At 35.1% G+C, this 17,088-nt stretch overlaps 1 protein-coding gene across 3 annotated transcripts in view; it reads right to left on the bottom strand.

The window, feature by feature from the left end:
- DNAJB9 (DnaJ heat shock protein family (Hsp40) member B9) overlaps positions 1-17,088 on the bottom strand; it is a 403,125-nt gene that overhangs the window by 8,391 nt on the left and 377,646 nt on the right. The window lies entirely within an intron of this gene.

Genomic DNA, 17,088 nt, shown 5'->3' with positions numbered 1-17,088 from the left:
TGCCTGTTTTGAGGAGAATAACAAAAAACATCAGAAAAAAAGGTTACTTTTTAAATTATTATTCTAAAGCACTACTTTTTGTTCTCTTTAGAGCCAAAGTGTAGGAAGCAGCAACATCTATTAGTATCCTTTCTCCATCCAGGATGCTGACTCAAATCTAAGGGATGCTCTATCCTAGGAATCCAGTGCTGACCAAGCCAGCAAGAATCATGGGCAGAGAAGTCTAAGTATTAACAGAGGCTCAAAGCTCCCTCAAGACACTGCATCCTCTGTGTAGCAAGGTTTCATCTAGAAAAGAGACTACCAAGTAATTTTCTGGCCCTCATTGTTATTCCTCCTTCCCCACGCATATTCTTCCCCAGAGGTTGATAGAACCTCACTTAGCTCCTGCTACCTGATGCCATAGAGGCTTACTGGGCTGTGCGATGCAGAATGTGATGTTTATTCATCTTGATCATCCTAATGACATCCTAATGACTCTGTGGAAACAAGCCCAGAGTGAAGATGGGACTGTATTTGTGCACTAATCACACTACAATTCTGATGGAATAAACGTGTGCCTAGTATTACTTTTCTTTTTTTCCTTTCTTTCTCCTCTAAGGTTTTTTGGGTTATTTGGGGGTTTTTTTGGCTTACTTTGTATTTTGTGTAAAATGTTATACAAGCATCTTCCTCTCTCATCCTCTACAAGGTCCTTTTCTTGTTTCCTTTATCTCTAAATCAATAGCATTCAAGTATTTGTTCAGGAGCTGCATGTTTCACAATCTCACCATAAAAAGAAGCTTCTCCCAGACTCAGGAAAATGAGATGAAGCACAGCTTCTTCATTTCATCAACACTCATTTACAATGGCTACTGATGCAGATTTTAGGGGAGACTAAAAAATAATTTGATACGAACTGCCCACCCGTCTTCATGGGGCTATTTGTTAGATTCAGTCTGTATCGTAAAATAACCTCTTTACTAGGTGCTGGTGTTGGCTCTTCTGCTTACAAGTTTCATGACCTTATACTTGTCACAACCTCTAGTGTCATCTGGAAAATGGATATAAATAATACATCCCTAGTTAGCTAATGAAATGATTGGAGGACCAATTTTAAAACGTGTGGTGAAATGTTTTGTAAATGAAAAGACACAATGCAAACAAAGCATGATTATTATGGCTTTATTTATAAGTCTTCAGTTCTAACATAATTATATACAGTTTTCCGGAGACAGACACACTGAGGTTTTGATGAGAAACCTTATTATGCGGATAAGATACTAGAATGTATCCAGGAATACTAACATCTTACGATGATCCAGCCACTCGTTTTGAGAAGCTCCTGGATGAGAGATGTATGGATAAAGTAAGCAAAGCACGCAAGGCCGCAGTCTTACTATATGGGACTATGGCTCCACACCCCAAAGTGGGCTGGACTTCAGGAGGCAAATTCTTTTTGCCAAGAGTAGAAAATTTGCTTCTGAAATGAACCAGTATGATGGTGGAGAACTGTACTGACCAGAAGGTTCAGTGGACACAATTTGCAGTGACTCATTCTGACCATTGTTTTAGTAATGCTGTCTGGTGGTTCTTAGAACCCGTAACCGTGGTCTTTGAACTTCTGATTTCAATTCAATCCAATCAATTAGAGCAGAAACTGATCAGCAATACAGCACCAAAATTTCATCCTATGCACAGTTACCACAAACACCATCTACCAAGTCGTTCATCTAAACCATCATGCTAAAGTGTGTTTTTGAGACAGGAAGAACCTGTGTTTAAAAGGCAACTGAAGAAAAATTATTCTGGAATAGGAAAGGGAAAGAAACTTTTTCTTCAAAGTAGCTTTTGGGGGAAGAGAAGTTTAAAACTTCCTCTTAAATTTTTCCTTTTTATTATTCTCTATCTCTACGATTGACCCAGCCTATGCCTTTAAAGAGAAAAAGGCCAAAATGAGGAGAGAGGATTTTTGATGTCCAGATCAGCACCAATTTCCTGAGCTATGTGCTGCCTTTCTGTCTGTCTGAGCAGGAGTTCCAGCGGCCTCATCTTTGGAGGTAGGTCATAAAACCCAGTAAGGAGACACATGATGAAAGATTTAGGCCTCTCTTATTAACACATAACTGTTAGCAAGAAATGGCAAATTAGGAAACATTAACAATAGATGATACTTAACTATAAATGCCTTGACAAGTGTGAGTTTGAACTTTTTATTCTTAATGTGTTCCAGGGTTTAAAATGTGCTTTTAGAGTTACAATAAAACCTGGGGGTTTTTTTCTTTGTAGTTTCAATATCAATTCAATTCTCACCTGCAGTCTCATCCTTAGGTCTTTAAAATAAGAGCATTTGGAAAAAAAGTAAATCACAGAGAAGGGCAATCTCGATATGCAATAAGCAACAAAGATAAAAATGGATGGGTAATCCTTAAGTGGAAAAGCATCATTGTAAGAAATGCTCAAAGAGGATTTCTTTCACTCATAAATAGGTCATATTCATGGGGATTTGCACCAACATAAGCACCTTAAAAAGATTGTATATAATCCCTTCTTGGAACTGACATTTAGAATCAAGTCCTCTACTCCCAACTCTTAGGCCTCCAAAGATATAAAAAGTGGCCACATTTTCTACCTGGAAACTCATTTCTGACTTGTGTATCTGTCTGTTGAGACAGTAGGTACTTGTGACTGATATAAGCAGAGTAAAGTAGCTCCATAACCCTGGTCTTTGAACTTCTGCTTTCAATTCAATCCAATCAGTTAGAACAGAAACTCATCAGCAATACAGCACCAAAATTTCATTCTATGTAACATTTACAATATATTAAAGTGGTATTATATATCTAATTTTCTTTAAAATGTACCCAGAGATATGAAATTTGTATAGGGCCTAGCCCTATATACTATGCAAATAAGAACATAATCATTGACCCCTTGTAGAACACATAGAATACAGTCATCACAGCATGCAGCACATAGCAGTGGTCTATTGGCATTTGTGACTTTATACTCCACATTGTTAACTTATTGGAAGCACAGATTTTGTTTGATTTGAATTTGTAACATTAAGGCTTATCAGAACTGTTGGCAAGTACTAGGTGCCTAATAGATATATGATGACTGAGTGAAAAAAAACATTATTGTAAAGATACGGGGAATATCTTTGGATGTGCAAAATGAGATGTTACCCACAAGAGGATTATTTCGTTAAAAAAATTTAGTAATGGTAGTTGGTAGTGGGGGAGCACGTACCAGATGGAAATAACTATTATCTTAAAAGACTGTGTGGTAAACAGTGAATATGTTCCAGTGAGTGGGCATGTGTGAATGTGTACAGTCCGCTTAGAACAGATCATCCATCCCTGGCTCCAATAAACTCAGAGTATCAAACCATCTAGGTAAAATGAATTGATAAAAAATTATGACATTAGTTAAGTTTATTTTGGTACAGAGAAGAACTTGCTTTCAAAATGTAACAAAGTAAAAAGTCAAGAAAGAGGTTTATTTCTCTGAAGTAAAAATGAAACACTTGGAACGCTGATCATTCAGAATATCCATATTAATTAAATGACAGATTAAAGCACTTTAAACTCTTCTCAGAAGTCTGATCTAGCAACCTTGGGAGTTACCTTGTCATTGACAATGAAAACTTTGGGTTGTTTTGGGGGAAAAATAAATAAAGCAAATTAAAAAAGAAAAATAACCTCTAGTGATCCATGTGTTAGTACATAAGAATTTTTGAGGGATGGAAGTCCCAGCAGGGGAAACAAGCAGTTCAACCTCCCACAAGGAAAGAGGTGAGACACCCCCCTTCTGCACTGCCTTAAACCCTACAAAGAACTATTCTCTACACACATTAGAGCACTTATTTGTACATTTCAGCAGCAGTCTCAGCACCTGGGAACAAATGGCAGAACATTTTTTCACTCCTCTGAACAGAACTCAACAATTTTAACAGCAGGAGTTCAAGTGTTTTATCAACAGCATGCCACTATCTACTCTGAAGAAAAATAAAGAAAAGACAAAAAGGAAGCCCTCAAAAACAAAACCCCTTAAGGAATGTAGTATGAATGTTTAGTGAACTATGTGTTTAGAATAGAAAATTGTCACAGCATGCAAGGAGATGGCAGTCATTCAGAATGGCAGAGAAATTATCTTTGTACCTTTCTGAGCTTCCAAATACGCCCTATACTTTATTCTACCTGTGTGTAAGGTATAAGAATACACTGGAAAACAACTGCTTCATTTGGGTTGCCTAGTCTGAGCCTTGTTGACTTCACCATTGGTCATCATCCAGAAAAATCATAGTGACTCATCTCTCAATGTCACCAAGCCATGACAATCTGTGACCCTAGTAAATTGTCACAGATCAATAGATTGACCCTTTGCTCAATGTAAACCCTAATGTCACTGCTGAATTCAGATAGGATTCTTGCCTAAGTTTCTTCACTCCAGATAAAACTCAGAGTCACATAGCAATCCCAAATTTTACAAAGAGATGGAATGGAATAACAAAATATAAGGAAAAATTGGTGACTTCTGTTCAAGACCCAAGTTAGTGCTTGGTACGTAGAAATTTTAAGTATTGCGACAATTGTAAATATTGGGTTTGGCCAAAAATTTCGTTTGGGTTTTTCCATAAGATGTCACGGAAAAACCCGAATGACCTTTTTGGCCAACACAATACTTCAGAATTTCCAGTGAACTTATGATGTTGTGTTAAAATCTGCTTTGGCCTCTCAGTCTTAGTTAATACTTTTATTTCATCACATAAATTGATTTATTATTTTATAAATGCTTATGCCTTCAATAAATGCACCAGAATGCAAATATTAGGAGTTCTAGACAAGACTCATCTCCTCACTTTTAGGAACTCATTGTTTACCTGAAAGCCAAGATCTTGGTACTAAATATATTAAGAAGGTACATGACATATCAAGCAATATAAGAATCATCAGTAGAGAGAACAAAGTCAAGATCTAGAGGAACGGTTAAGTAAATAAATGCCATGAATTCATCGTTAGGAAAATGTCATGATCAGGTATAATAAAAAATGGATCTTGAAAGATAGTATTTGGATGGATAGAGGTTAAAGAAGAAGGCATTTTCAATGTGGGCCAAATGAAAATGAACCTGGTTTGTATAGGGACATGGAGGTGACAAAGCTGATTACAACTAGTGGTATATAAAGATGTTCTTAGAGTTAACATTTGAAAAGTAAATTGGATTTAGATTGCAAAGTGACTTGAATTTCATCTTGAGTTATAAATTTGAGTATTATTAAGTTGCATCCTACCTTGGTCTGAAATGATTTGAGGTAGTTTACAAAGATGCAGCAAAATCAAGAAAAATAACCTAATTTACACTTCAGGAAAAAAATGAGTCACAATAAAAATTAAGATTTAAATTAGTGAGGTGTACCTAGGAAAGAAGTTAAGTTTTTAAGAAGCATGCTATAACAAGTTATACATTTGTTAAAAGTGATAGACAAGATTGTTTTCCCACACAAATAGGGAAAATCAGATGAAAGATTTAGTATTATATGGCACAAGTAAACCAAATGCTCAGGAAAATCACAACTGGTACTAAGACCAAAGACCTCAAAAAGAAGTCAGTGAATAATATGATAAACACATAACATCCTCATCAACACAGCAGAAAAGTTGACAGAACAATTTTCCAGAAATTCCCCTAACATAGGTCAATGACAGATTCTAAAGCACAGTGGAGTAATGTCTTTGAGGGATGATTCTGCCCAGGTATGTTTTACATTGATTGCCTGACTCAACACAAGAATATGAGGTTAAAGGTCATGAGAGACTTTGAAACAGGACACCTACATATTTAAAGGCAGACATCTGTTATAAGACTTCCTCCAGACCCCCTCTTGGTAGACAAAATACAGGACCTTTGGAATAGTTTCATATATCAGCTTGTGGACATTGCCCTTACAATTTCTTTTAACCCTAGCTCTGTAAAAGATACAATTCATTCTCAAGAAAAGTATGTTTCTCTTCCATGAGTTGCCAACCAAGTCTTGGAGAAACATGGGTTTTAAGGTAAATGCAGGGTGGCAGAAACCATCCATCAGAACTTGGAAAGTTTTAACCTGGGAAGATAAGCACTGGATTGTCAAGAGTGCTCTTTGCTTTTAAATTTGTGATGCAGATTTGCATTTACTTCATACCCCATGCATAATTTGAAGGTCTGCCTGTTGGAAATGGCTGTCCTTTCTGAAAAAGGTGCTACTGTAATGGCAATAAGGAAAGTAGGTCATGAATTAATAATCTTGCTTGGTGGAAGTTTCATGACACCTGCCAACACTACACACAAAGAAAGCTTTTCTCAGTCCTTCGCTATCATGCCTGGTGGATTAACTCATATATTTTACAAAAGAAGTGCTCCATACTGTAACCATTTCCATCTTCTGACATCTGCTTCATGCATATCTTTGTCAATCTAAGATATGCCACTTGTCAGTTATAAGTGAATCAGGGTGTATAAAAATGCAAAAATACCACTTTACATTAGGGAGGTATAAAGGGCCTTAGTAGAACTTGACAAAAGTCACCAAATATAAATTGTAACCTTTACTCTAAAGCTGACAACTTAAAATTTCTCACCACAGGGCTTGTTGGACAGTCTAAAACTGAATAAGAAATCTAATTTACCTGAATTGTGATATAAATTTTGTTAATATTGTGTGGGTTTTTTTGAACAGTATAAAATTTTATTTTAACTATTAACTATTTTACAGGGATATATGTTACATTTTATTTCTTTCTATTATTTATTTTATATATAAAAGCCTTTATATTGTGACCTAAAAATCATGAAAAGATATAACTCCTTTCAATATGATGAATAATACTCCCTGTTAAATGTGGTTTCCTTTTTCAAAAACCATAGAAAATTGATATAAAATTATTTAGTAAAATTGATAATAATTCTTTAAAATAATAATAGGCTATGTTAGTTAGGGCAAAGTTATGTAAGGTCCAAAATGGAATATGGTACTATAGTTCAAAGAGTTAAATAATTTCATAAGCAACAATAATATCTTTGTTAAACTTACAGTGTTGTTATAATAGAATGTCTTTGAAATAGCTCTCCTAAAAAAAATCAAATAAAGCTATGATTATGAAAATGGGCTATGAATAGTGTTATTGAGAAATCTATCAAATTAATAAGTGGTTTGTTAGTTTTTAGTTACAATTTTGCGAGACATACATAAGTTTATCCACACTTGCTATATATCCTTATAGTTCTGATTATCATCTAATAGAAACTACAAGTATAAATAAATACATTTAACTCAGAGATTTTTCTTTTGTTCCATTTCCTTTTGCACATAAATACAAATCATAGCGTATACTCTCTCCCACATGCATACTAAAGAAAACTTTATTTTAAGTGTGTGTTAGTGTGCGTGTATGTATCTGTGTGTAAAATCAAACTGTGATATGCCAGGTGGTGATTTTTTTAAATGGACAAAGTAATAAATTTTATTCTCCTAGTGCCATCAAAACGTGCACAGAAAAAAACTTACCTTGTCCTTAGCCCACTGTTCCCTAAACACTTGGAAAGAAAAAAGATAAAGGAATCATAAAATCAAAAGGGTTTAGACTAAAAAGAAAGTTTCAAAGTAATTAAGACAGGTTAATGATAACATACTAGTGTCCAAAAGAAAACTGTTTTGACATCTCTTAGTAGATTGTTCGTATAATATTTATTTATTCATTTTCAACAACCTGACATATATACCTGTGTGAAGAATACTCTGTAAGGAACTGCAGGTTCTAGAAAGTATAAACTTTGTGGAAAAAAATTTAGAAACTGTGGGTGTATTATAAAGTTAATATACTTCCACATAGTGGAATATTGTGCAGCTATTAAACTTTTACAATACAAATACTGATTATAATGTATTATAAAATGAAAAGAACTTATGAATACGGTACTATTTTATTTTCTATAAGCAGATGCACACATACATGTATTGTAAAGGTAAAAGGAAAAATTAAACAGTCTATTATTATCACTGACTGGTTGGAGTAGTTTCTAATCAAACGTACACCTTTCTATATTTCCAAATTTTCTGCAATCAACATGTGCTAATTCTCAATGAAAAATTTAATGTAGAGTGTTAATATACAATAGAAAAAGCAAGAATTATTCCAGATAACTAACATCCAGGAGGAACATGTATGTACCCCTTAACTCATATCCCTGTACTTGATAAATTTAAACAAATCCATATCAATAATTATGCTAAAAATAAATGAACAGGAATTCTTGTTCTGCATAAGATGGCTAAGCACATGCCACTCTATCTCTCACACTAACTGCAACTATAAAAATGGGCAGAATGTGTGAAGCAACTATTCAAAGACCCTGAAAAGTATATGGTAGCAGGTACAACAGGTAAGAAGATGAGCATTTGAGTAACCACCAGATCTGTACTGAGGTGACCATTTTTTCCCCTTTGGACTCTCACCGTTTGGCCCTGAATGCTGCACAGTTGTAAAAGTGAGTGGCAGAGAGGAGTAATTAAAGCCTCAGCTTTCTGGGTGAAGACTGATAAAGGAAGTCCCAGGGAACCTATAAGTACCAGGGAGATCAGACGGAGGGCAGGGCTTGGAAAAGAAACCCTATAAAGTTGTTTATGAGTTCCTGGGCTCATCACCAAGTTGTGTACATGTAGATCCACTCCTGATCAGTGTATCAAAGCTATTGAGAACAGAACTAACACATAAACTACCAACTAGGTCCCAAACTACTACTGGGTGGTACACACAAGGGACAGATTCAAATAGCACTACAAAGGCTTTGAAAAATAAACTGAAATTGGAACCACAGCCCACAAAAAGTATGTTGGAACTCTCAGCATAAACCTAACCAGGTTGACTGCTTGCTAGAACAAAAATGTCAGTGTTTTCCTGGGGATTTAAAGTAAATCAGGAAGGTTATAGCATAACATTCAAAATTTGCAAGATACAGGCCAAAATGGTTTTCCATGTGGAAAACTAGGAAAATTTCAACTTGCAGGAGAAAAGACAATCAACAGATTCCAACAACAAAATGACACAGCTGTTGAAAATATCTGAAAAGACTTTAAAGTAGTTATTAGATAAATGCTCCAGCAATCAAGGACACTCCAGAAATGATGAAAAAATATAAATTTTCAGCAAAGAAATAGAAGACATAAAGAAAAAACAGACAGAAGCTTTGTAACTGAAATATACAATACACAAGACAGAAAATTCAGTGGGAACGTCAATAACAGAATGAAGATGACAGAGAAGACAGTGTTGAAAATAGGTCAGTAGAAATGATCCCATCTAAACAACAATCTGCAACTTAAAATAAATAGATTTATTATCTTAGTTTCAGAGTGTTGAGAATCTGGGAGAGGCCAAGCCACATGATGGTCTCAGGTCACTCTTGAAGTTTCAGTTAAAATGGCTGAGGCTGCAGTCATCTGAATGCCTCTCTGAGTCAGCCAGCAAGAGAGCAAGGAAGGGCATGCAAGACAGAAATCATAGTCTTTTAGTAACCTAATCAGGGAAGTAATATTCAACAATATTGCCAAATTCCATCCGCTAGAAATGAGTCACAAGATCCATCCCACACTCAAAGAAAGGAAACTGTATAAGGGTATGAATATCACAAGCTGGAATCTTACAGGTTTACCACAGCTTTGCACAGAATTAGGTTGTATGAAGAATATAATAGAAAACATATTTTCTACTGCCAAGAAGGTATCTCTTTGCATTGTTATCATTGGTATAACAATTGGAATTAGAGAATTTCATTGAATTGGAACCACTTTATTTATTTAATGCCAGTTCATCTATATGATGTTCCCAGATCGGTCACTCCATTTAAAGATAAGTGTATTAAAACAGCAATTAATGGAAAAAGTGTGTTTGTACCATTACTTCCACCTGTAGTTGTATGTAAGATTTTTAAATGGGGATATTCTATATACATTTTATTTTATTTAAGGAGACAAAAATCATCTCACCCCTTTCCTTTAAAAAGAATGATAAATCTGGAAAGAGCATAAGAAAATAACTAGTCCAACCTCTTGATTTTGTAAGTGAGGAAACTCAGGGTTATTCAAACTGTCACAGCTATTTGATAATAATAAGTCTAGTAAGTGACATGCCGAAACTGACTCGCATGGGCTTGCAAGGCTTAACTGTGAGAAGTCTTCCTAACACCACTTTCAGTGACATCAGGCTGGTAGCTTGAAATCAGCCACAATAGGAGTATTTACATCATGGAAGTCTGCAAGCATACAAACCAGTGTTGTTGTTTTTTTTCCAGTGTGCTAATTATTAAACATTCACCAGCACAACACTAGGCTTTCTGATCTCTTGTTCCCTATCTGCTATGCACTGGTTGTATGTCTTTATCATGAAGACCATAGCTGCTGAACTAATTCTCTTATATAATATTTTATCCTCCTCAATCTGACCTGGACTTTGTACATAATGTTTCTTCAGAAGTTATATTCACTCATATGCACTGTTAATGAAAAGCAGGTTTATATACTCATAGTAATTATGGGTCCTGGTGATCTTTGAAAAAGATGGATGCCTAGTTTCTCTGTCTCAAATGGTTTGTCACAAGAAAGCAATTACCTTTATTTAATGTCTAGACACTGTGAATATATTTTTAACACTGCTACACAGTATTAGCCATACTCATGGCTTTTCATGTGATCTATATGACAATTAAATTTTAAAACCTCATTTCTTCATGTTATGCATATTATAGCAAACTCTCTTAATTTAACAAACTCTATCTCCTGTGGGGTCAAACAATACAAAACATAAAGGAGCCCCAAAGTTAATTTTAAAGTAATTTTTTAAAGAATTCATATTATTTGCTTTATCCTACCTTAATTTTTATATTCTTATTTCTTGACCTTTATTATTATTTTTAGTTACTACATAATATTACAGGGTCATTTCTTTTTTTTTTTTTTTTTTTGCTGTACGCGGGCCTCTCACTGCTGTGGCCTCTCCCGTTGCGGAGCACAGGCTCCGGACACACAGGCTCCGCGGCCATGGCTCGCGGGCCCAGCCGCTCCGCGGCATGTGGGATCTTCCGGGATAGGGGCACGAACCCGTGTCCCCTGCATCGGCAGGCGGACTCTCAACCACTGCGCCACCAGGGAAGCCCCAGGGTCATTTCTAATTAGTAACAGCAACAAAGAAAACAAATCTGCCATTCCTGGAACCAGTCAAAATTGTAAGCTACAAAGTTCCAGCTCTTTGAGTTTATTTAAGTAGGAGTTTCAATAAAATTGTTCATATATGAAGTATGTTTATAGTAGAGATTTGGTAGCATAATTATTCTCTAAAAACTTGCATTACTATAATTAACTACCACATGCTGGTTATCACCAGGATCTCTTCTTATAGCCATAGTGATTTCCTTATTAAATGAAGAAGCAAACCTGCTCTGTGTGTGTGTGCACGCGCACGTGTGTGTGTGCACGCGTGTGTGTGTTTTCAAAAGTTATCCAGAAACTTTCACCAACCCCACAGCTACAGATCTGGTCCAATCAACATCTCTTATTTAGATCGTGGTAATTATCCTTCTCTTAGTCCATTCAGGCTGCTATAACAAAATAAAACAGACAGGGTAGCTTATAAACAACAGAAGTTTATTTCTCACAGTTCTGGAGGCTGGAAGTCCAAGACTGAGGGGTAACATGGCTGCGTTCTTGTGAGGGCGTTCTTCCTGGTTCACAGCTGGTTACTTCTCACTGTGTCCTCACATGGTGGAAAGGCTAGGGATTTCTGGGGTATTTCAAGTATAAGGCACTAATGCTATTCATGAAGACTCCACTCTCATGACTTAAGCACCACCCAAAGGCTGTCCCTCCTAACACTATCATTTTGGTGGTTAGGATTTCAACATTTGAACTTTGGGGACACAGTCAGACCATAGCAGTCTTCTAACTACTTTCCCTGTTTTTATTCTTGCCTTCCTACAAGCCAATTCTCCACACGACAGCCAGAGTCAACATTTAAAAGGTATATGAGATCTGCTGAATCCCACAATGACTTCCCATCTCACTCACAGCAAAAGCCCACAGTCCATATAATGGCTTACAAAGGCTATGTGATTTGACCTGTGTCTTCTCTGACCTCATCTCCTTCTCTCTCCTTCCCTCTATCTGCTCCAGCCACACTACCCACCATGTTTTGTTTTGTATTGTTTTTTCAAATACTGCAGTCATGTTTGCATCTTGGATATTTCCATTAGCTATAATCCCTCTGCCTGGAATGTTTTTCTTTCTAATATTTGCATAGCTCACTTTCTCACTTCTTTAAAGTTTTTGCTTAAACATGTTCTTAGTGAATCATGGCTGATGGCTGATTACCATGTCTAAAAATGTAACCTGCCTTAATCTCTGTCCTTCTGCTCTCACTTTTCCAGAATATTTATAATTTACTAACTTACTATAATTTAGCTATTTTGTTAATGTTTATTGTCTGTCACCCAGATCACAGTATAATATATATATGTATTTATATACTGCCTTAAGTTAATATTTTTGAAGAAAAGAAGAAAGAAAAAAGAAGGAAGGTAACCACAAAAGTAAAATACAAGAAAAAGTAGTGAATATAGACAGTGTAAACATATTGGTGAATCTATTTAATTATAGACTCTAAAAGCATATTAATAATGAGGATTAATAGGAGAGGATAGAGCTAACAGACCTGGTAACATAACAATAGCATGAAAATAATAGAAAGAGATTAGTGTTTCCATATTTTTAGTCCCTTGCATTATTATGCAATAGCATAGAGATGTTAATTAGCTTTAGGTATTTTTAAGACTAGAATGTGGTTTAAAATATAAGGCTATCCATTTTCTAAAATGTATTTTAGGCAAAAATTAACATAAGCAAAAAAAGAAATTGACAAATCTGTAAATACAGTTAGGGATTTTACAGATATATTCCTCAGAAACTGAACACCAAACAGACAAAACAGTAATGAGATTGTTGAAAATATAAAAGGTGAAATTATTAAGCTGTACCTTATAAATATGTAGACCACCTTCATGGAAAAAAATAGAGAAAATAAATCCTCTTAGTCACAAAGTATGCCTATGTACGAAAGAATATCTTATATAAACTATTTTCTCTCACCACAATGTTATAGTCAAAATAGGACACAGACACACACACACACACACATACACACAAACACACATAAAATACTGAAAATACACTTCTGAATAATCCACTGCCCAAAGGCTAAATTAGAATGAAACTTATGAATTGGATCTACATAAAGATGAAAGTAATAGAGATTAAAATGTGTACATGTCTCTAAGGCAGTACAAAGAAAAAAAATGTTTAACTTTGATACACATATAATAAAGACTAAAAATTAGTGAACTAAGTGGCCAAATCAAGAAGCTAGAGACAGAACAAGAGAGAAAACCCTGAGAATGAAGAGATTATAATAGTAAGAGTAGAAACTATTTTTTTAATGGGAAGGCTTGAGAAGATCAAAAAAATAAAAAAGCTTTAAAAATAATAAAAAATAAAAGAGGCAAGATTGATCAACAGTATTAACAATTTTTTTAGGTTTTGGAAAGTTGAAGGAGACATACGTATAAATAGAGCAGAGATTTAAAAGCATCAAAAGAAAATATATGGAAAATTTGTGCAAATAAAATTGAAAATTATATTGAAAGAACAATTTTCAAAATTATTAGCAAATTGACTTGAGCAAATAGAAGGCCAGAATTAAACTATAACCATTAAAAAATTGAGGAAGCAGCAAAATTCTATTAATTACAAAAGGATGAGGCCCTGGTAGATTTAAAGAATTTTACCAACCTTATATGATTCATATGATTTTTATTATATTCACTATGTCATACATCATCACCACTACCTAATTCTAGAACATTTTCATCACCCCAAAAGAAATCGTGTACCTATTTGTACTCAGTCCCAATTTCCCTCTCTCCTCATCCCTTGACAATCACTACTTAACACTTGTTTTTAAATTATAATTATTAACATAAGTGAGAGTGTTCACATAGATAGACTTGAACAAATTCAATTTGGAAGGCAAAAGAAGTGTTTCCTTCACTGCTCTCCACTTCAGGTTAACTTTAAGTAGTAATCAACATGAAAAGTTTTCCATTAAAAAGAATGGTTTATTTATCAAGTGAATTTCTCTCCTGGTAATAGTATAATTAAAAATTTTAATAGGCACATTTCGAAGTTCAATCCTTGAAGAGTCAGTTAAATATAAATTCATAATGCCACCTTGTACTGTGCTGCATTTTTGAGATTGTAGAAATGTGAATGCACTAGTATATCATAAGTTATTGAATTCAGTCAACATAATATAGGTGTACTGAGTAATTATGACAGTATGCAAATCTCTGGAAATTGGCTAATGTATAAGCAGCATTCATACTACTTCAGCATAACCTAGTTTACTGCTTCTGTTAGGCAAGGAAGAAATTTGAACTTTCTGAGGAGTATCCCAGTCTCTATCTGAACTCCAACTTTACTGGGTCTGCAGACAAGCATCACCTCCCCCAAGAAACTTCATCTGATTATCCCACACACTGACCTTTCCTTTTTGTAACTCCTCTTCAGCACTTATTCATTTTAGACACCTAATGGAACACTGTGCTACAGCTGGATTGTGCTAACAAAAGCAATGATAGTGATGGGATATTTTTTAACCTAACAGATCTTTTACATCCAAATATTTTAGCACTAGAGCTCTGCAGAAACAATGCCCTCATTTCAGTGATGCTGCCATGACTCCAGTCACTCTGTTAACTCCTGTTACACACCATCCAGGGCATTTTCATATGATGCACTGACATTTTCTCTGGTGAAAATTCGTGTCCTCCCACAAAATAGCTTTCCTTCCTGATCTTGTTTTTAATCTCATCTATCTCCTCTGACAATAGTGCTTACTTCAGAGTCTAACCTATTATTTACTCTATAATTTGGGGAAAAAATTTTTTTTCCTCCAAGAAGAAGTTGAGAGTATAAACTTTTTTACAAATTGAGCTTTAATTCCTCAATGAAAATGCCTCAAAATACACTACACATTGAAGGATTCCTAAGGCATGGGTCTCTCCTTCTAGGAGTTCCTGAACTAATTGGAAAAGCAAGCTATATAAGACCCATTTGAAATGACATGCTTTATGTTTTAGTAAATATACATACATTTATATGTACCTATTAATACAACTGATAGTTGCCTGGCATTGGTACTGGAAAATCAGAAATAAAAGATACAGTCAATGACTTATTATCTGGTATGGAATGTAGAAAGGTGCTTTATTGAAGTAAAATTTTGGAAACTAGAGACACAGGCTAAAAACTGAAGTCAGGAGAAATGAAAGATTAAGGAAAATATTAGTTGGTTTGTCTCCCGTATTGTTTAAGGAAACTGGGAAGAAACTGTTATACCTAACAGGAGTAAGAGGAAATGAACACAGTCTCAAAGTTCCCAATTTCTGATGATTAGAAAAAATATAACCTCTATTAAAAAAAAAACCTACAGCATGATACTACCTACACATATATGCTAAATGACTCTTCAAGTAATTGAATGACTCTTTATATCCCTTCTCAAAATTTTAAATCCCATGAGGTCAAAGAGTATATTTTGTTGACTCACAAGTAGTATATGCTCAACAAAATTTGATGAATAAATTTTGTGAATGAGTGATTAGATTCATTGATACTAATTCTTAACTCAATACTTGGTCAAGGCAAGTAATACTGCAGCCTAAATGTGAAAGACAGAGAGCAGTTAGGCCAATAGAAAAGCAAGTCATTGAAGATGGATCTTCTAAAAGTTGACACTAATGTAGAGATTTTAATTACTGCCTCAGAAAAAATGACAGATGCTCCCCTTGCCCAAGAGTCAGGGAGAGGCAAAGCAATCTACAGATGCAATGCAATCCCTATCAAACTACCAATGGCATTTTTCACAGAACTAGAACAAAAAATTTCATAATTTGTATGGAAACACAAAAGACCCCGAGTAGCCAAAGCAATCTTGAGAAAGAAAAACGGAGCTGGAGGAATCAAGCTCCCTGACTTCAGACTATACTACAAAGCTACAGTAATCAAGACAGTATGGTACTGGAATAAAAACAGAAATATAGATCAATGGAACAGGATAGAAAGCCCAGAGATAAACCCACGCACATATGGTCACCTTATATTTGATAAAGGAGGCAAGAATATACAATGGAGAAAAGACAACCTCTTCAATAAGTGGTGCTGGGAAAACTGGACAGCTACATGTAAAAGAATGAATGGATAAAGAAGATGTGGCACATATATACAGTGGAATATTACTCAGCCATAAAAAGGAATGAAACTGAGCTATTTGTAGTGAGGTGGATGGATCTAGAGACTGTCATACAGAGTGAAGTAAGTCAGAAAGAGAAAAACAAATACCATATGCTAACACATATATATGGAATCTAAAAATACAAAAAAGTGGTCATGAAGAACCTAGAGGCAAGATGGGAATAAAGACACAGACCTACTAGAGCACGGACTTGAGGATATGGGGAGGGGGAAGGGTAAGCTGGGACAAAGTGAGAGAGTGGCATGGACATATAAACACTACCAAACGTAAAATAGATAGCTAGTGCGAAGCAGCCGCACAGCACAGGGAGATCAGCTCAGTGCTTTGTGGCCACCTAGAGGGGTGGGATAGGGAGGGTGGGAGGGAGGGAGGGAGATGCAAGAGGGAAGAGATATGGGGACATATGTATATGTATAACTGATTCACTTTGTTATAAAGCAGAAACTAACATACCATTGTAAAGCAATTATACTCTAATAAAGATGTTTTAAAAAAGTCAATTAACACTTATTTTGTATGTTGTTTGTGCTATATACATATTCTTACAACAAAGTAAGCTAGAGCAAAGAAAATGTTATTAAGAAAAATCACAAGGAAGAGAAAATATATTTTGAGTATGGTACTGTATTTATTGAAACTGAGAGTTTGCATTGTCTGTTTACAGGATGAATTATCTGTCAGTACTTACATCAATATTTTCTTATATGAT

The sequence above is a fragment of the Mesoplodon bidens genome (assembly GCF_964165515.1).
Source record: "Mesoplodon bidens genome assembly, chromosome: 9".
Taxonomy (NCBI): domain Eukaryota; kingdom Metazoa; phylum Chordata; class Mammalia; order Artiodactyla; family Ziphiidae; genus Mesoplodon; species Mesoplodon bidens.
This window is presented reverse-complemented; position numbering and strand designations above follow the sequence as displayed.